The sequence below is a fragment of the Felis catus genome, chromosome B2 (assembly GCF_018350175.1).
Source record: "Felis catus isolate Fca126 chromosome B2, F.catus_Fca126_mat1.0, whole genome shotgun sequence".
Lineage (NCBI taxonomy): Eukaryota > Metazoa > Chordata > Mammalia > Carnivora > Felidae > Felis > Felis catus.
In genome coordinates, this window is record NC_058372.1 from 116,650,995 (window position 1) to 116,675,937 (window position 24,943).

The 24,943-nt window shown below is 41.5% G+C and overlaps 1 protein-coding gene across 6 annotated transcripts in view; it reads right to left on the reverse strand.

Moving 5' to 3' along the window:
- ARHGAP18 (Rho GTPase activating protein 18) overlaps positions 1-24,943 on the reverse strand; it is a 193,103-nt gene that overhangs the window by 71,006 nt on the left and 97,154 nt on the right. The window contains exon 1 of one of the 6 annotated variants that reach the window (XM_019831194.3): positions 6,673-7,662. The exons of the other annotated variants lie outside the window; for them this stretch is intronic. The gene's annotated coding sequence lies outside the window, so the exon portion shown is untranslated. Of the gene's footprint in view, positions 1-6,672; positions 7,663-24,943 lie in introns of those variants that run through there. 6 annotated transcript variants of the gene reach the window in all.

Here is a 24,943-nt window from a genome sequence, read left to right on the forward strand (position 1 = left end):
TTTCTTCATCCAATAACTTTATGAATAAAAAGTCTCACTGAACAACAATGCCTACATTTATTCATTGGTCTTCCTTCATTACAGATGTCAGTCAGAATCAGAGTTCTGTATTTTAAGTTTTATTTTTAAAAATAACTGATTGTGACTTAATAATGAAATTAATCCACATAATGAAGTCTATTTTCCATTTCAAGTAGTAGAGCAGATAACTTAAAAAAAAAAAAAGTGGAAGTGACATGAAGTCAATACTTCAATGTTTTGTTTTTAATATTTTTTAATGTTTACTTTGGAGAGAGAAAGGGAGAGAAAGCGGGGGAGGGGTAGAGATGGCTGGAGACAACAGAATCCAAAGCAGGCTGCAGGCTCCGAGCTGTCGGCACAGAGCCCAACGCAGGGCTTGAACTCACAAACCATGATATCATGACCTGAGCCCAAGTCGGACGCTCGACGGACTGAGCCATCTGGGTGCACTATACTCCACTGTTTTGGTGGAACGATGCTCCAGAGCTTGGGCCTTGCTTAACAATAAACAGATCACAACGTTGTGATCTACACATCCATTCAACAAATACTCTTCATTAACTGCAAGGCACTATATATGTTGCTGTCTAAAGAAACATAGGACTTCACCTCTGATTCCTTCTAACAGCGGAGGTAAGGCCTATAGAAAATGAACAATACAAGGCAGCACTGGCCTCATGCTATGAGTGGTTCGGCAAGGAGGTGTCGCAGAGTTCACTTCCAGTTAAACAAAGGCCAACACAGATGCCAGAAACTGTAAGAAACATTTGCAGCACAGTAAGAGTAGGTAAGCAGGGAGATTCCAGTCTCTTGCTATATACCTCATTCTAATTTTATAAAGTTCTCCCCAGAGCCAACCATGTCTTCCTGTTATTTGATTCAACTTTACTTCCCTCTAATGTAAGCCCATTTCCTCTGAGCAAATAAAGAATTAATCAGTGTCCTCTTTATATTAACCCCTTTGTTGGGAATGGTTTTCAGTCCTTTACTGTATACACTGAAGTGGCCAATGAGTATCATTCCTTTACTTTTTCCGCCTATAGTTTACAAAGCAATGGCTTAGAAATATACCATATAGCACACATGCTTAAGAGCACCTGAGTCATCATGAACTACCCACAGGTAACTGCATATCACCTTCTGAAATTTTCCCTTTGGGCCTTTTTCAGTTGGCTTTTGCCCTGCAGCTGACACCTCCGAGCTGATGTTGATTTTAGAAACAAGAACCTTTTTAGGCTCATGTGGGTGGTCCTTGGCATAGATACCAAAGTTAGAAACCTAATCATAAATGTTTTTTCCTTCCTCACTGAGGCAAGTGAGCACTGTTATTAATTGCTTTCCATGGTTCTGCTTTCTTTTTGAAAAAGCCTTTGCTGATCATTTGCATTAATATTATGCTAATAAAAGTAAGGGAATGCTAACTAATTCAGTCTCTTTAGTAGTAACTAAGGATCAGAGAGAGAGAGGGAGAGAGGGAGAGAGAGGGACAGAGGGAGAGAGAGAGAGGTAATTTGCATATTTTCATGATTGGAGCGAATTGGCATTTAAATACTCGCAACCATTTTTGAAGAGAAATAATAATACATGTTGGGCCAGCCTGAGCAGAAGTAATTTCTCCAGTGGAACCATCTAAAACCCAAGTATTTCAGGACACATTCTGCTTCTAAGCATGAATATCAGATGACAAGGATGAGCATTCAAACACAGGGCAACCATCTGCATCATAAATACATTTCAGTGCCTCTCTGCAGAAGGAATTCATTTACTGTTGAAGGCCATTCACTTCCACTTCTGACTGCTTATTCCTCAAAAAGCTTCCAAGTATTGTGAGAACAATGATTAAAGGAAGATCTTCCATCTGTGCTGCATTAGGCTGCAAGACAGCCCCTCCTGCAGAAACAGCTTTTGCATAATTCATTGTGCCATTTTAAACCCTAATCAGTGAATTGCAATAAGCTATGAAGAGAGTAGAGAAGAGAAACACATTCATTGGCTACCTCCTAAGCATTCACCCAACCCTTGCTTTGGGCTACGGCTCCATGAATCGTAGTGTGCATGTGTGAGTGTGTGAAGAGAGATATACATATATATACATATCTCCCTCTCTCTACACACACACACACACACACACACACACACACACACACACACACCCCTTCACCTTATGTCCATCCAACAGGTTCTTAACTCTCCCCTGAAGTGCTGTCATCACTCCTAGGCCATATTAATGTCCCAAGAAAGAGTATTTCTTAGGTTATTATCACAGGGTGGTTTAGTAAAGAAGATTCTACTGGAAGACAGAAGTTGGTATCTCCAGCTCTGTTGTTCTTTGTGTAAACATGACAGATAATTCACTCTACAATATGAATAAGAACACCTCAAGTCTCTTCCAATTTTAAAAATTATATAACCCTAATCTGTTCGCACTGATTTTTCACATATAACGCTTTAACGGAACCTGCCACTTTGACTTAGTGTTTCATTTTCCAAAGAAGGGGAAACTACGGTGGTAGGGGATTTCTTGGTGCCCCACTTACCCCTCAACCATAGCAGCTTCACTTGATTTAATTTGGGACCCACCTAAGGATGCACTGGAGGCAGGGGTGCCTGGGTGGCTCAGCTGGTTAAGTGTCCAACTTCGGCTTAGGTCACAATCTCACGGTTTGCGAATTCGAGCCCATGTCATTGGGCCCTGTGCTGACAGTTCAGACCCTGGAGCCTGCTTCAGACTCTGTGTCTCTCTGCCTGCCCTTCCCTCCCTCCCTCCCTCTCAAAAATAAAACATTTTTTAAAAATGCGCTAGGGCACCTGGGTGGCTCAGTCGGTTAAGCGTCCGACTTCAGCTCAGGTCACAATCTCGTAGTTCGTGGTTTCAAGCACCACGTCAAGCTCTGTGCCGAGAGCTCAGAGCCTGGAGCCTGCTTCGGATTCCCTGCTTCCCTCTCTCTTTGCCCCTCCCCTGCTCATGCTCTCACTCTCTCTCCCTCTCAAAAATAAAACATTATTTTTTGTTTGTTTTTTAAAAGCACTGGAGGGGGGTGCCCGGGTGGCTCAGTTGGTTGAGCATCCAACTCTCGATTTCAGCTCAGGTCATGATTTCATGTTCATGGGATTAAGTCCTATGAAGGGCCCCATGCTTCAGCACAGAGCCTGTTTGAAATTCTTTCCCTCCTTCTCTCTCTCTTGAAATAAACTTAATGACTACAGAAAATTAGAAAAACAACTGCCTTAGGCATCTCAAGTTTTAAAAAAACTTGTATAGAATCCTTAAGCTTTAAACACTGAAAAATTAATTAGGCAGAAGGGTTTAATGATGGTAGGCAATGTATATGATTTTGATCCAGCTGAGTAGTGAGAAACTATGCAGGCAGTAGAGTTGAAGACATGGATTGCAAATTGTATAATAGAATTTATCACTTTCCATTTCTCATCACTCCATGGACAATGGTTTTTAAAAAAAAGTTAACATTTTGAGTTTTTATGGATAGGTGACATTAATATATAGATGAATTATAGTAAAGTCCCTAAGATTTAGTTTGGTGGTTCAGTAAAGAATCAAAAAAAAAAAACTCACAAAAAAACAAAAAACAAAACACTCTTGAAAGACTACAACTTGAAAATGTGAATTTAGTGGTAGTATTTTCAAATAAATGATTTTATTTTTTTTTAAAGTAAGTTCTATGCCCAATGTGGGGCTTGAACTCACGACCCCAAGATCAAGAGTCATATGCTCTACCAACTGAGCCAGCCAGGTGCCCCTAAGCGATTTTATTTTTAACTAAATAACTCGTAATGATTCAAAACCTGCCCCTAAACATTAAATACTTGTCTGAATCTTAGAAAGCACAATTAGAGGGTGGTAGGAAACCTTTCTGTATTATTTTGAATACGACAACATTGCTATCCAACTGAAATAAAAGGCAAGCCACAAAAGTATTTTAAGATTTTCTAGAGGCCCTATTAGAAAAGTAAAAAGAACAAGGTAAGTGTAATAGTATACTTTATTTAACCTAATATACCCAAAATATTATCACTACAACAGGTAATCAATATTAAAATTATTCATGAGATCTTTTACTCTTTTTTTTTCATTCTAAGTCTTTAAAATCCGGTAACTTCCATTTTGCATTCATCCTTGGACTCGCCACATTTCAAGTGCTCAGTAGTCTCAGGTGGCTGGTGGCTACCTTACTGACAGGGCAGCTACCGAATGAATGAGGCAGTAGACAGGTCCTCTTTGTACAGATCAATGTATACAAATCACGTCACTCCCTCCTACTTCCAACATGCTAGTGCCTGTTTGTCTACAGAATATTCACCTTGTCCTGGACTTAGAAAAAATTTAGTGAAAAACTACTTTACTCCACGCTATGCAAACCTATAGAATTCAGACGTATTTCAGAAAGGCAGATCTCGAATTTAGCAGGCAACAAAGACTCGAGCAATGGGAACTGCAAAACGACTGAAAGTGCTATGGAAGCACAGATTGGGGAAGTCACAAGCTCCAGGTTGGTGACTTGGTAAAGGCTTCACAGGAAAGTGATGGGAGCTGGATCTTAAAGGCTACATGGTACTCCGCCAGCCAGATGATGACAAGAAAGGCATTCAAGGCAGTGGCAACCGTATGAACAAAGCAATAGAAGTGAGCTTGGGAAATGGAGTAGACGGATGTGGACAGACTGCACTGACTTCCAGGGAGGTGCAACCAGTTGGAGGTGGGGGTGGCGTGTTAGGCATTGGGGGAGGGGAAGCAAAAAGGGCACAGCCAAATTGTGCTGGACCTTGCTTGCCATATTGAGACACGTGGGATGCAATAGTGGAAGGTGTCTAAATAAGCAAATGTCACTACCAAATCAGGAGGAAATGAAGTTTAAGAACTAAACTACAGAGAGGGGCACCTGGGTGGCTCAGTTGGTCGAGCATCCAACTTCGGCTCAGGTCATGATCTCGCGGTTCTTGAGTTTGAGCCCCGCATCGGGCTCTTTGTTGTCAGTGCAAAGCCCACTTCGGATCCTTCCCTCCCCCCTCCGTCTCTGTCTCTCCCTCACGCTTTCTCTCTCTCAAAAATAAATTTAAAAAATAAATAAATAAGTACACTACAGAGACAACCGGGTGCCATGATGCTCTAGAGTCAGGGGATCCCTGAGAGACGGTAAGGATCTGAATCCAGAAGGCATGGGTAGAAACAGAAGTGAAAGGAAAAAGTTGGGAAACTCTCCCCCAAACAGACTCCAAGTTATATAAAGTGGATGACGGAAACAGAAGAAACCAAGATAACTGCATCGTCTGTTCTTCGATAGGCAGGTGGAAGGTTGCCACTCACCGGCAGAGGGATTACAGGGCAAAGGGCAGGCTTGACAGAGAATGTGAGCAGTTCCGTTTGGACATACTAAATCTGAAATATCTTAGAGACCCTTGGGCGACATCGAGATCCCTAAGGCCCACCCCCATCTTCTAGGAGATTCACCTGTCTTTGCCTCCATACGTTCATGCCCTTTGGGTACAAAGCATGTTCCCTGAGCCAGCAGCACCAGCATCAAGCTTCTCAGGAAGGCGGAATTTCAGACCCCGCTCCAGACTTGCTGAATCCCAACCTGCAGTTCAGCCAAATGCCCAGGTGATGTCTGTGCACAATCGAGTTAGACAAGAACTGTGGGAACATCTGAAAACGTAGATCAGGAGCTCACGAAAGAGGTGTTGACCACTGACGGAAGGGAGTTTGATTTTAGAAGTCAGCACCGTATACTTGACTTTAAAACGACAGGGGTGAAAGAGAGCTTACAGAAAGCAGACCACTTTTTTTTTTTTTATTTTTTTCAACGTTTATTTATTTTTGGGACAGAGAGAGACAGCATGAACGGGGGAGGGGCAGAGAGAGAGGGAGACACAGAATCGGAAACAGGCTCCAGGCTCTGAGCCATCAGCCCAGAGCCCGACGCGGGGCTCGAACTCACGGACCGCGAGATCGTGACCTGGCTGAAGTCGGACGCTTAACCGACTGCGCCACCCAGGCGCCCCGAAAGCAGACCACTTTAAATAGGATAAAAGAAGCTCCGGGCTGAGGAGGTCACATGTTCGGAATTAAAATAATCATAAAGGCAAACATGGTTCTCTCTTCTTAAGGCCATTTAATAAAAACTGAACCTTCACACAGAAGAAAAAGGAAACAAAACCTTTAAAAATAATGAAAGAACCACAATGGTGAATCCCCACTAAAGCTATGAAGAACTACTTATGATTAAGCAAAAGTCATATTAATGTCCCCTAGTATTCTAAAATGCTGAACCAATTTGTTCACAAATATATCTGATGTGAGTGGAGGCAGAATCAAATAGAAACTCTGGGGCCATGATTGCCTGCCGAGGCAGAGGCAACCAGGGCGAGTCAGACACTCAGGAGGCTGGGAAGCCAGGCCGGCCTCCCCAGGCCCCACCACACCAGGCCGGGCCTGTCCCCTCGGCTGGATAATGAGGGGGCTTGAGAACAAGACATTCTCCTCTCAGGAGATCTCCACCTGTGACCTGCCTACGGTTTAAATTGGCGGGAAGGTGAAACTCATTTGTTGCCTCCAAACACTCCCTGACACCAGCGTGAAGAATGTTCCGTTCCCCACCCTCAGCCCATCCCAACTACCTCATCCCACCATCTTACCCAGAAAACAACTTTCCTGAAGTTTTGTGCAGATTCCAACAGCTGGGCAGAGCTGATTTCTAGTCCACCAAGCTGTCTTCTGTGTGCTCTGTTGCCCAGGTGACACTGACGCTGCTGCCTGGTGTTGCCACACACACACCCAGAATGCCAAGGCCTTGCAACCAAGAGCTCCTCCCAAGACCCGTGCGAGCTGCTGCTCCCTGAGGCCTCGGCCCCCCTGAATGCTTCTTGTGAATGCCAAATGATTAAAAGCCACTGCATGCAATTACCATCCCATGTCAAAGCCTTAAAAGAAATTTTTTTTGTTTTTAATTTGGCTTTACTGCAGGTCACAGAAGCCAAGCCGGGAATAGCAAGCTGTGCCTTCACGTGGGTGACAGTGCCCGTGGATACAAACGTGGCAGAAGATGAAAGTGTGGCAGACAAGGACAGGCTGCTCTTTCAAGTGGCAACAGCAGCCCAGCCTGAAGGACCCAGGAGGGCACAACGCCCGCTTCTCGGATCCTCGGAACAAACACTCCATGTGCACCAGACTTTTCCCTTTGAAGTGGGAGGAATTTATCTATTGTCATCCTCTTGCTTTAAATTATGTTCCAGTATGGATCTGAAGAGGTGTTGTGTTCTTCCAGGGCAAATGTCCTTCACGTTCGTGCAGGAAGGCCACCCGAGCATCTTCTCATATAGTAAACTCTTCTCTCCACAGTCGAATTGCATCAGACGGTCTCCTTCAGGTAATACCAAATCCACATGTAGAGCCTTTTGTTTCACGGTGCAAGGGTTCACACAGGCACACCTACCCAGGCACATAGCCAAAAGGTAGCTCTTTAGTTGACATCAGGACACCTACAACGGACATCCATGTCTATAGAAGATCCACTGGTCTTGACCGCTGGCGCCTTCATCAGTTGGGACCATTTAAGTACCAGTGGCACACTAACCCTGCCAACTTTCAATTCCAACACACTCACTTCCTAAAAAGAAACTGAAAAGGCCCAAATCTGCGAAGGAAAGGGAGAAAATTCTCATGCTGTATTTTAAAGGTAAATGTTAATTACATTTTCACTATCCGCATTGCAGTCGCTCCATTAGAAGAAGAAAAGCAGTGTTGGATAATTTGCCGGGAACAGTGATCACAACGGTAAGACTATGAGGGGGTCACTATGATTGTTCCCATTTTATAGATGAGGAAACTGAAACTCAGGGTAATAAATCAACATGACCAAGAAAGCCAGGATGCACTCCAAGCCATGTGGTCCCAGGACCCATGTTCTTGGGCTCTTAGTCTCTATGTGATAAAAGCCTTTGAAATCTGTCCTCAAAAATGGTAATTCAAACTGAGTGGAATTTGGAGCTGGAATGACCATAGAGATCACTAGGTCAAATAATTCTCAACTCTCTGAGTTTCACAGATGGCACATGAGAGGAACAGTAGCAAACCTACTATAATTATCGATGTGCTTAAAGACACAGATGATACGTTCAAACAATCCAACCCCTAACACAGGTTTCTTGTTTTGTTTTGTTTTTAAAGAGACAGAGATAAAGAACCTAGTTGAACTTCTGCATGAAATCCTCTGCATCCTTTCTTTCCTAGGCCCTGCATGAAATCCAGCCCTTAAGTTTTCAAACATGAATATGGCAGAGCAGAGAAAAACTGGGTGATTTGCCCAATGACATACAGGTAGTTAATAGCTGTGCCAAATCTCTAAGAAGGCTTCCTGATCCTCAGTCAGTAAATAGCATAACCAAGTACCTTCCATTAGGACAGATGGTATTATGACAGAGAAAACACATTACTCTTCAACTTTATCACCAGGGCAATAAAGACAGGCAATAAATACCCTTTTATTGATACTTATTTTCCCTCTGTGAACTTTGACAGCCCAACCCACTGATCCTTTGGCTGGTCTAAAGAACAACTAACCACTTCACATATTCTCCAACGTATTCCCGCTTATTGAAACTTACTCCTTTGGAAAGAAAAAAAGCTCTTAATGCTAAAACTTCAGGAATCACAAACTGGGAGGCTTCAGGCTCTAGCTAGCTGGCAGAAATATTCTGTTTGGTCAGCAGGGTGTTTCGAACATTTTTAGACTCCTTTACTACATCTCTCTCTTGTAACGTGTTTCTCTGGGCAGGGCATCGGGTGCTGTGGGGCTGGCCCCTTTGATCAGGGGATATCCTGCCCCTTTGCTGTAGTTCCCACCCATGCTCCCACCCTGAATATTATGCTATCTGCTGGTCCCTGTGGGCATCTGATTTTTGGCCTCTGCTTTACTGCATTAATATTAAGGCACTGATATAACATGACCCCACTCTTTCAAAGCCATCACTGATGACTGATGTATGAATTCTGCATCAAAATAGGGTTCATTCATTCTATCAACAAGAAAGTGAATCCAACAGGGACAGGTGGAGATGAACTGGGAGATTGGTTATCGTGATTCTGGTCCTTCCTCCATCAGTAAAGAGCAGTATTGCTTTGATCAAGTCACCTAACCTCAATGAATCATGGTTATTTCCTCATTTGTAAAATAGGAAAGTTGGACTGACTACTTAAGACTCCCCTCCCCCCCAACTAAAAAAATCCTGGGAGAGATGTCTTTAATTGTGTACAAATGTATGAATTTTCCCAGACAGAGGGACATCAGTAAAGGGGAAGGGGGGGGGGGGGGAGCAGGGAACATGAGAGATTTTAAGGGTCACCTACAGTTTAATACCTGATTCCATCATTTTCCATGATATCTCAGGCAAGTTATCTAAATTCTCAGAACCTCAATCTCCTCCCATTCGTTCATTCACTCAAAATGATTTATTGATCATCAACTATGTAGTAGGAGCCTTCTGAGAGCTGAAAATTCCACAGAGAAGAAAACAAAGTCCATGCTTCACAAAGCTTACATTCTAGTAGTAAGGAAACAGAAAAGAAACAATATTTATAACCTGTCAGGTGGTGGGAAATGCTATACAAATAAATTAAGCGGGTTAAGAGGGAAGGGGAGGAGAGGTCGAATCCAACGGGAAGAGACAGGAATAGAAGACCTCTCTGATGAGATGCCTGAGCAGAGACCTGAATGGAGTCAGGGGTAGGGGAGGTTTAGCTGTGATGGTATTTGGGGACAGGTTGTTCCAGACAAAATACCCAGGAGTTATTGAAATTTAACAAGGTGACAAGCAGAACTCCTGACAGAGCAGTGATAAGCTCCTTTCCTCCCCCATCTCTTCCCCCTCTAAAAAAGGCATAGTCTTCAGGATCTGCTGTCTGCCTTTGTATCACCGCCAAATATATGAAAGCAAAGCAGGCCAAGGGTGAGAAAGTCTCACTTCTAATTCCATGTTTAACCAATGACAATCTATTAAATCCTACTTTATGATAGCCAAGTAAAAGAGCCAAATCGTTCCTCAACTGTGTTTTCAGAAAAATCCTTTCGTAATAAAGTACATTCCCAAATACATACAGGTAGTGAATATTTATGATCTGCTCTCCTTGGAGGGTAGGTGGTGGAGTGCAGAGGTTAAGATCACAGTCTCCTTATCAGAAAAGCCTGGACCACATCCCAGCTGTTTGCTACCTGTATGACCTTGGGCACGTGACTTAGCCTCCCTGAATCCCAGTTTTTTTTCACCTGTGGATTGAGGCCCAACAGCAAACACTACCTCTTTACAGAGTCAGAGAGAGAGTCAAATGAGCTTATGTCCACAAAATGCACAAAACTTTCTTGGCTTCAAGAACAGGGCTCAATAACGTGTATTTATTTCTATCGGAGTTTTTGATTGCAAGTTACAGACATCAACTCTAAGTAGAAGAGAATTTTACGAAAAGCCTACTGGAAAGGGCTCTCAGATTGTCCAGCAGACACAAATAATGCCTCAGTGGCCACGGAGTGGCCAAGGGACAGTGTGAACAGGAGGCGATGCAGCTCACACCAGCAGTGCCTGCTGCATGAGACCCTGTCCTATTTTTTTAGTGAAAGGAGAGCCCAGCTTCCCAGCAAAGCTCAGAAAGTAATTCCCCAAATCAGAATGGATGCTCTAATGTTGAGCAGCCAAAAGAATGCCAGGTGTTCAAGTCACACCCCACTATTATATTCTCACTGAACCCCCTTTTGAGCATCCACTGGTTTGCTCATGCTTCTTCTCTCCCCAAGAAAGCCCCCTGCACTCCCCATGCGCTTCAATCCCATCCTAGAGGCTCACTGCTCTGGGAAGCCTTCCAACCTGATTTCGGTACCTGCTTCTTCCCTCCCCCAGCTAATTCTCTTACAAGGTACCTCATTATAAACTGATTTACACCCTGGCTATAAATACTCATATATAAACAGACACAAATCCTTTCGGGAATACACAAGGCAGAGATTAGAAACAAATGTACATGTGGTTATAAATAACACTAGCTGGTTCACTAGTCATTTCGTGTGTGTATATCTCAACACACAAATGAGGTTATAACTCCTTGTTGACAGGGAACACCATCATTTTCTCCCATACCTGTTAGAAGTCTATTTCCTGTTCGTTGCCATGCTTAATACCTCCTCCCTTAAATCTGGGGTGAACGGGGCCCCTGGGTGTCTCAGCTGGTTAAGCATCTGCCTTCAGCTCAGGTCATGATCTCAAGGCTCATGAGTTCGAGCCCTACATCGGGCTCTGTGCTGAGAGCGTGGAGCCTCCCTGGGATTCTCTCTCTTCTCTCCTCTCTCTGCCCCTACCCTGGCTTATGTGCATGCACTTGCTCTCTCTCTCCCTCTCTCTCTCTCTCAAAAGAAATAAACTTAAAACAAATTTTGAGATGAAGCATAGTTTTTATATTGAGGGTCAAATACCCAATTCATATACAAATATTCTTAAGAACAATAGATTCAAACTCCCATATCGAATGGAGAAAGTAATCAGTGTCAATTAATTTCACAAAATATTGAAGCACTCACAAATTGTAATCATTTTATAAAATAATTTTTACTCATTTTCAGATTTTAAAAAACCACTATCTTCCCACTCTAAAAAAAGTGGGGAATCACACACTGCCCCAATTTTACCAAGAAAAAACAATTTTTTTTCTTTCCTTCCCATGGAATAACATCCCCATCTTGTGGGCACTATTGTTCAATGTTTGCAAAAATCATGGTGACATCTTCAGAACTGTGACATCTCTTAATACTTTACAGGGCTAAATAAAATTGAACTACAACCCCTATTTGGCCCTTAAGCCAGATGTTCCCTATGTCTTTCATAAATGCCTTCTGCACAGAGCACTTACAAACTTAAAATAACCAAAACCTACTATACTGAGTCAGGCATCAACCAGGAGCCTACAGAAAAAGAAAAAAAATATATATATTTGGATCCACAGATACCTAAAGAGGAAGTCTTCCCATGAAAGGGTTCCCTTCTCCCAGTGAGTAATAAACTCATTCAGGAAACATTTATTGAGATCCAGAGTGGCTTGCACAGTATTGGCTATTATCCTCAGGTCAGGATCTGCCAAGCAGAAGGCAATATATACGTGAAGGGCAAAGAGAAACTGACAAGAACCTCAGTGGTTCCCAGCAGGCTCCTGGCCAAGGACTGGAGGCTGATAATGTCTGACTGGGCTCCCGGCCAAGAGGAGGAAGGTTACCAGGCATCCTGAAATATGTGTGCTCAAAAGAGTTGAAAAACAAGAAGCCAGAAGGGTGGGGAGACAATGGAACAATGGAAAAGCAAGAGAAGCATCGTTGGTATCCTTTTCATCAAGGGGAAAAAAGGACATGCACATCTATCAAAAAGAAGGACAAACAGAAAATGAGGAAAGAGGCTAAGAGCAGTTTCCATTTCTCTTCTCCCTCAGTCTTTCAACCCCACCCCCCCATGGGAATTCGAGCAAGGCTGCAACTTATAGATACCACAGACATTTAAAGGCCCCTAATCACTACCTACTACCCTTTTGAAATTATATAACAAGTTTATTTGCTATTGCTTCATTTTTCTTCATTCAAATAGCCCCTTTCTAGAGGTAGGGGCTGGCTTTTTCCAGCCAGGACATTATAACAACCCACTGCTTTGAGCCATCATTTATTTCAGAACAACCTTTTGTTACTGAACAAAGTCATCACTGCATGATAGATCATGTGTGCAGTATCAGTGTAGTATTCTCAACCATTCACCCTCAAAACATCGGTTTCTCCAAACAGTCACCAAAAAAATACGTAAAAACATTTTAGTTTCAACAAGTCTCAACATCTCCAAATTCTCTTTGTAAACTCTGAGAACAAGTCAGTACAGGAGCCATCTGGCTCATTCAGTCTCCAGACCCTTTGGTCTGCTGTTCAAGACCCTGGGAGCCCTGCCCTGCTTTTTTCCCCATCTGGACTCCACCTACTTCTGCCTTCAAAGACCCTACTCTGTCCAAAAGCACTTGCCGAGCCTGTCTGACCCAGGCACATTCCCTTCCCCAAGCGCCTCATCTGCACAGTCCCCATCCTGTTCCACACCCTCCTTGCTTTCCCTAATGTCCACCATGAGTGTATGATACAATCCCAGATTCTGATGGGATCCCTGTCCTGACAGTCTGGTCCTACAGGGACAGGTGCAGGCTTCAGTCCCAACAACACTGTCACTCACTGCATAGAGTGCCTTGAGCAAACTGTCTAACTTCTTGGAGCATCCCTTTCCTTATTTGTAAAATTAAATAAAAATACCCACCGGGGAGCCTGAGTGGCTCAGTGGGTTAAACCTCCAACTCTATTAGGCTCAGGTCAGGATCTCAGGGTTGTGGGATGGAGTGCAGAGCTTGCTTGGAATTCGCACTCCCTCTGCATCTCCCTCACTCGCGTGCACACTCTCTCTCAAAATTAACATTTTTTTTTAATTTTGAGAAAATAAAAAAGAAAAATATCTATTGTGCATGGCTGATGAGGACTGGAAATAAACTTTGCAAAGGGCCAAATACCACAGAATAGATACCCAATAAACCAAGGTCATGATTCAAAAAGGAAACAATAGTGTGAGCACCTCAAGTCCAGAGAAATAAAGCCATCACGAGAGGGGCTATGGTTAAAGTCGTCTGTTCCTAGAGAGCAGGGTCAGTGCCTTACTTTCCTTTGTGAACTTAGTACGCCATCCACAGTGCTTTACATTTAACCAGCTCTTTTTGCAAAGAGAAACAGAAAAAAAAGTGATTAAATAATATGCACCAAAATGTTAATATAACTGTCTTCAGTCACTGGCATTATAGGCAATTTACTGTTTTATTTTTTTTACTTTGTGTTTTCAATTTAACTCAATTTTCTGGAGTGAGCAATGTTATAAAAGCTATGCTCAGTGTATGCAATATCTCACCATAATTTTGGGGCCCCAGCCCCATTACACAATGCAAACAGAAGTTATATTAACAATTGCTTCCTTTTCATTTGATTTTAAATCTATCCATCCTTTCAAACTTTGTCCAATTTTTCTCAAGCACTTATGCTTACATAAAACAACTTTTTCTGGACTGAAACGGTTTTTGTTAGAATCTCCTTAAATCCACTACAATCCAGCACTGGGCCACTGGGTATAGATCCAAAGAATAAGAGAACACTAACTCCAAAGGATATATGTACTCCTATGTTTACTGCAGCATTATTTATAATAGCCAAACTATGGAAGCAGCCCAAGTGTCCATTGGTAGATAAATGGATAAAGATGTGGTATGTGTACATGAATGTATATATGTATATATGTATATGTGCATATATATGTATATATGCATGTGTGTATATATGTATATATATGTGCATATATGTATACACGTATATATATGTATATGCGTGCATATATATATATATATATATATATACACATTTAGGAATATGATTCAGCCATAAGAACAAAACCCTGCCATTTGCAACAACAAGGAGAATTGCAAGCAAAAAAAGTATAATACTAAGCAAAATACGCCATCAGAGAAAGATAAATTACTATATGATTTCACGCATATGTGGAATTTAAGAAACAAAAGGGGGAAAAAGACAAACCAAAAAAACAAAACAAAACAAAACAAAACCCCAGACTCTTAACTACAGAGAACTAATGGTTACCAGAGAAGGGGGGGGGGGGTTGGGGAGGGTTGGAGTGTGGACGAAATATGTGAAGGGGGTTAAGAGCACACTTATCTTGATGAGCAACGAGTAATATAAAGCATTCCTGAATCACTATATCGCACACCTGAGAACAATATAACAACACAGGTTAATGATACTGGAATCAAACTTTATAAAATAAATTAAGGGGCACCTGGATGGCTCAGTCAGTTAAGGCATCTGACTTTGGCTCAGGTCATGATCTCACAGTTTTAGAGTTCGAGCCCTATGCTGGGCTCTTTGCTGATAGCTCAGGGCCTACAGCCTGCTTCAGATTCTGTGTCTCCCTCTCTCTCTCTGCCCCTCCCCTGCTCATGTTCATGTTCTCTCTCTCAAAAATAAATATTAAAAAAATTTTTTAATAAAAAGATAAAATAAAAATAAAATAAAAAGTAAATAAACCTAAGAAAATCCCACACTGTATTTTAAAGGATGTTTCATTATTTTGACATTTATACTTCTTCTTATGGCAGGTATCTATAGTCACTTGTAGTTTTAATATTTTAGGTTTTCTTTAATATATTATACCAACTTACAAGCAGAAGATAGAGAAATTCTCCAATTTAAAACTGAAGTGGCCATAGTGGGCTTATTGAAACAGGAAGGAAAATCACGTATCATGGGTAACTTTCTTCCTGCACTCTGGTAGAGGACCTTCACGCTAATGATGACTGATGGTACCCTGTCATAATGTATAAAAAATAAACTTCCAGAAGAAAGGGATACACATTGGCGGGTAGCTAAATTATTTGAAAAACTTCTTAAACTACCTACTTCAGATCAAAAGGAGAATCAGCCAGACGCAGCTAAAAAAAAAAAAATGAGTGTGAAGTCCTAACTCCTAGTTTTTAATGCCGTCCCCACTCTGCTCTCCTCCTCCATGGGCTGCCAAACCCACACTCTTCTCCCTCTCACCCCATCTGCCTACATCAGCAGGAAACATGCTCTCCCCAAGGACCCATCATGTGTTTCCCCTCCAGATAGATCTCAGCCTCTTCAGGCCTTCCTGGATTCACAAGGAGTGGCTGCTTTCCACTCAATTCCCATCCTGATGCAGTCAGTTTTCAACATTTCCCAGTATAGAAAACTTACCTCTTCAAACAATAACATTCACAGAGCTGTAGTATTTTAAGAGATGTCAGAAGTTAGAAACCTTGAAGATTCTCTGGTTAAGTGGTTCTTGACCTTAACACACTTGCTATGAAGAGAACATATATTTTATCATCTCCACCTTTACCATACTGAAGTGAAATTCTGATCATTTATCTCTATATCATTTTAATAAGATATGTGTGTATAGGCATACACATATCATAATATTCAGGAAAATAATTCAAAATATTATGCATTTCAGTATGTGGATGTTTGCATACTAAAACTCATAAGGAAGTATCAACTGCTTATATCCACTTATAAAGAATGAGTTTAGATTCGGGGAAAAAACCAAGATCAGAAAACATTCCTCATAAGAAAATACAAAATAAGAGGTCGCAGGGATTGGTAGTGCATGGAATTAAAACCCTGAATTAAGATAAGCAGAAAGGAAACATTTTCACAGGACATTCTTCAGGAATGCCAAATGGGTCATTCTAAAGTCGTGAAGGACCCCAGACAATTCTTAGTTTGGCAGGACTGTCGTGGAACTGTAGGATGTCTCACACAAGTGCAGCCTGCCCTGCAAACAATGAATGAGATGCCATAAAACAGCCCCACAAATTTCCAAAATGCCCTTTAGAGGGCAATACCGCCCCCACTGAGAAGTACAGACACAGTTCAACTCTGTTCACCCTCATTTTGCCTTTTAGCACACAGAGGCCCTGCGAGGATAAGTGATTACACTCACAGCAGGTTACTGACAATGACACAGCTGGTTTCAGAAACAAGTCTCATAATCAACACACACACACACACACACACACACACACACACACACACACACACACACTCGTCTTCCCCTCCCCTCTTTCTTTCTCCTGCTCCTGGCTCAGATTTTTCACCCCTGCCCTCTGCAATCATCGCCCTTGGAATTTAAACATCTGTGTCATCCTGCCCCCACACCTCACGCATTCTCCCCTAATTGTGTATGCTGACTTGTCCCCATTGCACATCAAGTCTCATTAACATGGTCACAGCCTGAGCCTTATTAACTCAAATCACAAAGATTTCTAATTCAGTGTTCCCCATCTTGAAGCACAGCCAACCTTCTTACAGTCTCTGGGACCTTCCAGTTCTCAGCCAGCTCATTATGTCAGTTTCTGTCCGCCCTCCTCACCTCTCAGCACCCAGGAGAACTCATTCAACACAGCTCCCTCTGCACAGCCCATCAGATGTGCCCTGAGTCTTACTTCAATGCTCCACTGCCGGCTTCTTCCTTAGTCCTTACTTCACAAAAATGTAAAGCATGTTAAATTCCGTGCCTAAGCAGACCTGTGATACTTCACATTCATCAGCTTCAATACCACTCTATTCAAAGTAGTTCCTCCTGGCTGCCTGAAAATTTCTTTCAATGGCTGCCCCAAATCTACTGAAGTAATAATCCCTGACTTAATCCATGTACAGAGTCAACAACTTTGCTTTTACAATAATCAGGCAAGAAGTTATGAGGATGCCCCTGCCAATAATGTCTCTCTGTTCAAGCTCTATGTCCAAGTGAAATGCCCCTTTCTGAAAAAGCAAGTTTCAGATTTCCTTCAAAATCTGGTTCCTGTTAATATCCTCGATGAAGCTTTCAAGCTCTTGACCCATATTGATCTCTGAATTCTCAAATTATTAATGACAGATTTACAGAGATGAAAGAAATCTTTAGATGACCTAGTCAAATCATTTTATTTTTCAGATGAAGGAACGAGGATCCAGGGAGGTGAAGAAACAAGTCTCTCGTGGTTTTCAAAAAGACTGTAACTCCATTCTCTCTGCCTTCCTGCCCAGTTTGTTTCAAATATACCAATGAGTAATTCCATAACATACATGGGCCTTCCAAAAAAAAATAAATAAATCAGAAAAAACTTTTTGTTTAAAAACATGCCTTTGGATAAATTTTAGAAAGATAATTCTACTATGCTTCGTACTGTCATTCATTGGATACTTAAAATGGAAAGGTTTTTATTTGCTACATATTTTCATACTACATGGAAATTTAATGCAAATATCCAGTTCCTTTCTTCCTTCATTTCAATGTTTTAAGTCAAAAACCACCCCCAGTTTGCTTTCAAAGATAATATAGCCATGCCAAAAAACCCTAAATGGAGTAACCAAATGAATATCCCAAGTGAAGCTTTTTTTTTTTTTTTTTTGGTTTTATAGCATTTTGTTTCAAACCAGGTTTATTTTACATTTGTTTCTCCTCTTTATTTTATAACTACATAGGAAGGATGAAGTAAAGAAAATCACAATATTTAATCCGAAATCGTTTCTTAAAGTTCTGAAGTGTGGTTTGCATGCCTCAACTACTGTTAATTAGTCAGCAATGATTCACAAGCTTTAAGCACATGGGTCCTGCCTCCTTGGAATTTCTCAGCCCGCAACCATTTAGGTTGATAAATGCCTCTAATGACTAGATTATTTCCATTTTTTTCAAAAGCTTCTTACACCATTTATTTGCTTTTTTAAAACTGACGTACCATAAGTTCACTCTTTTTACTGGTATCTGAAGAAAAGCACAGCCAAACCCCAGAATACCAACTCATTTCAGACCTGCAGGCAAATATTACTATACTAGGTGCATTTCATCAGCCTTAAATATCTGATGTTTCTATCCTTTGAAGAACTTCTATCCTTTGAAGTTATTTTATGCTCTATTGTAAACACAATCAAAACGTGGAAAGGGAAAGTGATATTCTCCCAAAGCCACTCAACTGAATGACAAAACAGGGAAAGGTTTCAAAGACATTGGCTCACATTTCATTTTCTTAATCTCTAGACCCACAGAGTAATTCATACACACACACATCCACCCCTCTCTCTCAAAGAGGTTTTAGTCACTGATCTGATTTTAGCTTCTTCCCAACTCTGCTTCAAGCTTTTAATCTCTCCATCACTAAGGAAATACACCCTACTGAAGTATTTTATACAGTCTCTAAAAATTTCAACTAAGCATTTTTATCTGCATGAAAAGTGTTCAGTGAAACTCTCATTATTACAACCATCCAATATTGAAGCAAACTAATGTCAGATGTTGGCCAGGTAGGTGATACTCGTGAAAATCTGTAACACAGGTCTGTGACACAAAGGAGTGAGGCCACAGGCTGCCTGCCTGGCTCTATTATTAACTAGGTAATCTTGAATACATCACTTACCTCTCTGGCCTACTTCTTTCCTTGTAAATCAAGGGAGTGGCAAATATGAAACATAGTATTTACTTAAGTTTCAAAACCCTATGGTTCTAGAAAATTACAAAATAGACATGTTTCTGTTTCACGCCTCAATGAAGAAAATATATTTTTCTTAAATCCATACATACAGAGTTGGCCTCTCAAGAGAGCTGAACTCTGACTCTTATTTATAACATCAGCGCATCATCTCCTATTAAGTGTGGCCAAGTGAACCTATAAATAATGCATAAGTTTTATTCTCATAAGGTGTCACTTCTACTTTTCATTTTTTAAATGTTGACAAAATTGCTGGTAAAAGAGCAAGAGAACCAGGAGGGAGTAACAATAATAGTGATACCAGGAGCTTGCCCTGACTGAGCTCTTATCAGCCTCCAGGAACCCAGTTAAACATTTGCACGGGTGTCTTTGCATTTCCTCCTCACAGGGAGGAGAACCTGACTCTTCTGATGTGCCAGGTGAGAAACAGAAGGACAAGGTGGTTAAATAACTTGACAAGGTTGCACCCTACGTAGGAGATCTGGATTTGGCACAGCACCTTTGGCTCCGTCAGGTGGCTAACCCCTTCGCATCACAACCTCTAATTAAAAGGGCTGAGTGGCAATGTGAAGGTTAGTTCAGTCTAACACTAACTGGCTACATAACCCGAGAACTCATTTTCTACATCCACAATGACGGTGGATTTTGGAGCAGCTTCAGTGTTCCACTACCTGGTGCCATAATGTGGAAAAATCCATGCGCATATTTACCATAGACATCTAAGATGACTGGCCTTTCTCTCAGGGGCATCTCTGACATCACAGCCACCTGCTCTTTGCCTTGCTTTGTATAAATGGATCTATAAACCAAAGATGCAGTGTTGGTTCCTAGCCCTAAGAGACATGAGAAAGTATTTCAGGAATACTTATTCTGAGTATAAGAATAAGGAATTAGAGTATAAGAACAAGGAATAAGAAACAGAGACTTGTATTTTCCCCACCCCTTGTTCCTTGCATGATACTGGTAATCAATCCCCCTCCCCATGTCCCTAGGACTCCCTGTGCTGCCAATCAGATAGCTCCCAAAGCCAGACCAACTCTCACTCCAAGTTCAACCAACAGCTGCCCACACCACCCTCCTCCACTCCACTCTGCTTGTGCTTGCCCACCACCGAAGGCCCAATTGTATTCCATCTAAAGACTGACCAATAAGTGGCCAGAGATCATGTTAAATGGCAGCTCTCATTTCTGCAAAGAGTATAAAGCAGATCCACACAAAAAACAAACAAACAAACAAAAAACCCTGGTTAGTATCACTGAGGTCCAGCACTTGATGCAGTATGGCAAGCGTCAGACTCCAATTCTTTCCTGGCTCCAGAAGAGGCTGTTGAATGGTAAGAAGAGTGGGAGAGAATGGGGAGAGCAGATGAGGCCAAGCTGCCTCACATCTGACACAGCCCGTCATCATTCCTGCGGTAGACGGGAAAGAAATAAAGCTGTGGCAAGTACAGTCAAGGTCTTCTTCCATATGAAGGTGGTAAGGACGGATGTTTTTGCTTCCTGACCACTTGTAAAAGCTAAATGCCACCCCCCCCCCCATGAGCTGCAGAGGGGCCAACAGGTCAAATACCACCACCATAGAACCTTCATCAAATATGGCTTATGGCGGCCACTGAATCTTCCCAAGTATGTGAAACCACCAAACTATCCCAAATCAACCAGTGACTCTCTAGAAAGGGGCGTGCATGCCACAAACCTGCTTATCAAGCCCCATTGGTAGCTTATGAGCACTCATACCCTTCGCATCTCCAAAGCCAGAGATCATGCTAAAAACATTCCTTTGCCACTTTTTATGAACATGGAACAATAACACTCTACCCATCTATGGAGTTCAGCATAACGACTACACTTTGCAGGATCTCAGTATTAGAGTGTTGCAGTAATACTTGTTAAAATGCCTGGAAAATAAGATGCATGCAGCAGACACTTCACTGAACAACATTCATCAGGGATTCCAGGTTCCGTTCTTTCCATCACCAGCTGTGTGTGAGCAACCTTGAACAGCCATAAAGTATTTATCAGCAAGTGTAGGTTCTGTTCCTGGTTCCATAACCAGCTGGCTGTGGGTGACCTTCAACAGCCATTTTACCTCTCCCGACCTGCCTCCTCATGTATGAAAGAAAGAGTTAAGGGAAACGACAGTCGCCATGATTACAAGGCAAAAGTATTATCCTTGAAAACTATTTAAGAAACAGTGATTTACCCGAAAACAAATGAAGAACCACTTGTGCATTTTAAAAAAAAAAAGGAAAATCCCATATTCAGGGACAATACCGTTGAAATTTTATATCGCTGAGCCTAGATAAGCAAATCACAAGGCCAGATCTGAAACTGTAAAGAGATTGTCAGGGTCCTAGGGCAAAGGTCCAGTTTCATTACTGGTACATTCTTCACCACCTATTTTTGTTGTTCATAAAAAAAAAAAAAAAAATCACACTCACTCAAGATTATGAGTAGCTAGTTTCGGCCAGTTTGGTGAACTCTTACTTTCATGAATCATAACCACTTAAAATTCTGGCTCTAAAAGGAATAAGACACTGTCTCAAAGTATATAGAGCCTGCTGCTTCATAAGATTAGACTTACCTATGCTATTCCTCAAACTCCTAAAGCTGTCCTAAAATTGAATGAATGTTTGGAGAACACTCGATGACAAACAAAAAATAACAATGGTTAAAATATTTTTCAGAATTTTGTCACTAATAAGAGTACCCTGAAAGGCTCACTGGCTCTTTCCCAGGACACACATTCCCCACCTTCTGTTGTCTTACCAAGGCCATTCACGAGTTGCTTCTTCTATGGCCATGGTTTCCTTGTCCTTGTAAAAACCTTTGCTCCCCACCTCACCACCTCCACCATCAGCCAGGATTGAAGCTTCACACATAGAAATACTACCACCATCAAAGCTAGAAGTAATTTTAATGTGTGAAGGGAAAAGGGAATACAAGATAGCAGTAACTTAGGGGTGCCTGGGTGGCTCAGTTGGTCAGGCATCCAACTCTTGATTTCGGCTCAGGTCATGATCTCATGGTCCTGGGTTCCAGCCCCGTGTCCGGCTTTTCACTGACAGTTGGGAGCCTGCTGGGGATTCTCTATCCCTCTCTGCACCTCCCCCCACTCGTGCTCATTCTCTCTCTCTCTCTCTCTCAAAATAAATAATAAAATAAACTTTAAAAAGAAGATAGCAGTAACTTAAAATTTGTGTATGAGTAACATCCATATTTTGTTTACCCATTATGTTTCACAATTCCATAAAGTAGAATCAAGTCTGTGGTTGTAAGAAAATGATGAAAGGGCAATTATGTGCCTAGGAGAACACTAGGCTCACCGTGGGGGAGGGGTATCAAACTGGGCCCCACTGAACCCCAGGGATCCATATGGGTAGGCTCTTTTCAGTCTCCCAGCAACGTTTACACAAAACATGAAATAAAATTCCACCTTACTTCTCTGAACACATTTTTGAACCTAAAGGTGTCATTGCCTAGAAAGTTGCAGTTCTCCATTCAGTTTTTTCTAAATCCAGGATGACACATTTGTGCTCAAGAAAAATTGTACAGGTAAAGACACTGCTCAGACATATCCAATGCACTTGGCAAAATGCAAGGGCCACTGATTAAGCTCATGCAATCTACAAATGTTTCTTGATTACCTCCTCTGCACTAGTCTCTCTTCCAGGCACTAGGGATACTGCAGCGAACAGAACAGACAAAAATCTGTCTTTGTGTATCAAATACACTGTAGTTTAGAAAACAAAACAGCTATAAAAGGCACCTAGGGAAACACTGGAAATTTCTTTAACCTGTATTGCATATTAGACCGTAATTATCTTTGGTGTGACAATGGTATGGTACAATGGTTTTCAAATTGGTCTGCACATTGGAATCACAGAGGGAGCTTTCAAAAAAAAACAAACAAAAGCAAAAAAACAAAAACAAAACAAAACAAAACAACTTCTGATGCCACTGACCTATCCAGGAATTGAGATTTAATTAGTTTGGAGTATGGCTTGAGTTTTGGAATTTTAAACTTATTTACATTAAAACTTCGAATCCAGCTGTAAGATTCATGTGTATTCATTTCCCATTTTAAAACATTCCTAAGTGCTCAAATTTTTCACAAGTTGGGGAAATGAAATCAATCATCATGTTCACTAGGGTTGTCTTAGGATATTGTCCTGAGTACAAAATTCAGCAACTCATAAGCAGAAAACTGCTTTTAGATGGAAGGAATTGTTTCCGATTCACCAATTCTTTTTTTGTTTGTTTGTTTGTTTGTTTTTTGGAGAGAGATGGTGTGCACATAAGCAGGGGAGGGACAGCACAGGGTGGTGGGGGAGAGGGGGAGGGGAAAAGGGTGGAGGGAGAGAGGGAGGGGGGAGAGAGAGGGAGGGAGGGAGAGAGAGAATATGAATGAATGAATGAATGAATGAATGAATGAATGAATATCTTAAGCAGACTCCATGCCCAGCGTGGAGTCCAACTTGGGGCTCGATCTCACAACCATGAGATCCTGACCTGAGCTGAAATCAAGAGTGGGATGCTCAACTGACTGAGCCACCCCAGCATCCCACCAAGTGAATTCTTAATTTCAACCTACTACAATCATTTTAATATACACTCCTTTGGTTTCAGTGCTTATTTTTTAAATGTTTTAAAAAGTTTTCATTCAAACCCATCCTATCTTTGAAAGAACAGTGCCTCACTGACGTTATTCTGAGTATCAACTGCTTCTGTAGAATGCTGCAGGCATAGAATACATTTGGATTTTATCTATACTAATCCTAAAGACACACTTTAAAGTACATTTAAAAGTAAATCTTTAATATAGATTTGATTTGTCCTAATTTGCCTCTTTCTTCTAAAGATGTAACAAAATGTTCCAATTAATACTATACAATCAGTCTGCTCCAGTGCCATCTGTCATCTGGACAGTTATTATTCATAGGGAAAACTCTAGTTATCATTCATTATTTATATTTCACCAACTTGATTCTTTTTTTCCCGGCAAGAACATAAAAAGGAATAGTGAGAAATATAGCTGGAAAAGCAGACTGGAGCCCTGATGAGGGAGATACTCATATGTAAGCATGTACTCATCTGGAATATATTTACTAAGAACCTACTACGCGCCAAGCAATGTGGATCCAATTAGGAACAAGCCCAGGAGGATCCCAAATTTATAGTCACGTTGGGAATACAGAAAAGCATGAGTGACACAGTCAGAGTGTTGCTTTTGAAAAGTTAATGTGATGATCAGAATTAAAAACTGAGACCAGGCTTGCATTATGAGTGTTGAGCACAAGTAAATAAAAGGAGATTCTTTCTGGAAACTAAATTGAATGGTATATAGTCCTCCTGACCGAGTTGCTTTCCATTTCATTTTTATTTCTTTTCCCTGCGGTATTAGTTCCACGTGGCTGCACATTACTACAAACTTGGTGGCTTAAAATTTATTCTCTCATAATTCTAGAGAAGAGGCAAACTCAAAATCACTGGTATCCAGACCCTCTAGGGGGAGCCTCTGGATCTGTTGGTACCAGCATCCCCTAGCTCTAGACGCACGCGGCATGACTTCATTTTCTGCTTCCATTTTCACATGCCTTCTGCGTGGGTCTGCAAAGTCTCCCTCTGTCTTTCATAAGGATAATCGTGATTGCATCTGGGGCCCAACTGGATAATCCAAGGTAATCTTCCATCTCAAAATCCTTAAATTAATTGCATCTCCAAAGACCTTTTTTTCCTAATAAGATAACATTCACAGATTCTGCGAATTAGGGCCTTAAATCTTCAGCAGCCATTATCAGACTGCCAC